Source organism: Galeopterus variegatus, unplaced genomic scaffold (genome assembly GCF_000696425.1).
Source record: "Galeopterus variegatus unplaced genomic scaffold, G_variegatus-3.0.2 Scaffold4425, whole genome shotgun sequence".
Lineage (NCBI taxonomy): Eukaryota > Metazoa > Chordata > Mammalia > Dermoptera > Cynocephalidae > Galeopterus > Galeopterus variegatus.
The window spans coordinates 158,445-160,125 of NW_007730536.1; positions in this window are offsets into that span (position 1 = coordinate 158,445).

Consider the following 1,681-nt stretch of genomic DNA (forward strand, 5'->3'; position numbering starts at 1 on the left):
TCCACCATTATTATTTTATGTTCCATTATCCATATTTGTGTTCTCATTTAAAAAATCATGTCTTCTTATACAAGTAGATATGACTAGATATTCAAAACAGAAGCATGCAACATGATACATGGTTCAGAAAATAGGAACTCAAAAACATAGTTGCGATGGATGTTGCTCCATCTGGTTATAGACAACTGATTCATAATTAATCGAGCTAGGGATCAAAGTAGGATTATATCTAGAAAATTCTCAACCCTTCAATTAGTCACCTGGTTAAAAACTTTGTCTTGTGTATGGATTTGCCATAAAAAACAATGAAGCTTAGGGTTTTACAGTCTTTCATTTGCCAGAGCCCTTTTGAGGCTCTGTATCAAAATTTACTTTTGTAATTTTGTATTCTTTCCCTGAAAAGGGGCCTCCAAAACGGATAAGTTTCAGGTTTCAAAAGCCTGGATTCATCTCCATCTGAGTTAGCTAAGCCTCTTTTCTTTATACAGGCTATTTTTTTAATTGCAAAAACAAGTGATTAAATGCAGATGATCTCTAAAATGAGTTATTTCTTCAAGTTATATAAAGAGATGATGAAGGACAAAACCTTGAATTCCCTTATTATCCATCTTAAAAAAAATCTCTGGACTTCCGGTCAAGATGGTAGAATAGACAGTCCTTAGCATCACTCTCTCCCACAAATCATCCAGTTTACAACTATAAAAAAGCAAGGACAGCCAAGCTGGGGCTGCTAGAGCTCAGAGGAAGAGGAAGAGAGACCTATGGAGTGCACGAAGGCAGGAGAAGCCATGATGAAAAAAAGAACCGCTNAAAATCTCTTTTACACCAAGACTTAATTATTCAATTTCTGGGTCTTGCTCTTCTGCTATGCCGGCCAGAGAAGGAGGCTGTCTTTTAAGATAACTTCTGTAGACTGATGATCATGTTCATCACTTGTTAACTCTTTGAGAGAAAATGTGATTCCAGGTTCTTTGGGGTGGGGTAAGGGTGGGGTGATCTAACAATGGTTTTCTATATGCTGACCATACAGACTGATTGTTCCAAACTTTTGGGCATGGAGACAGTTTGTAATTTAGTAAAATATATAGCTTTGCTTGAACTAGATGGAAAGTCATGACCAAGAAAATAAATATCTTGGTAGCCCTTTACTACTGGGGATCTAAGAAGAAATTTTTCTGAATGTCAACTCAGATTTGTGGCTGAGGGAGCTGGACACATTTACCAACTCCCTCAGTGCTAAGTGCTAAGGTAATAGGACAACGTTTACCTTAGCACTTCCACAAATGTGTCTGCTTTCTAACTAGGTTACAAATTTGCTCTTGAGGATAACTCATGGTGATATAATTAGATGGTGAAGACTTCCAGGTCTGGACTTCCCAAGGCCCACTGGTGGCAAACATGAGCGATGTATCCCCTGGGTTGCAAACTAAAGAGCTAGAAGCTGATACTGTAGACAATTCATTTGTCAACTGAGTTTTCCCAAGTCAACAAAGCATAAGGTCATTAATTTTCAGAAGATGGGAAAAGGCACAGCTTTTAAATGATGTCTTATTTGTTGGGAGTTGCTAGAGATCAGGGACCAAATGAACTTTTTTCCTTTTCTTTTCTTTTAAAAATAAGCTTATTTTCTAATTACTGTACTTGACTGATTTACACACACAATAGCTTGGTGGTTTTCCAT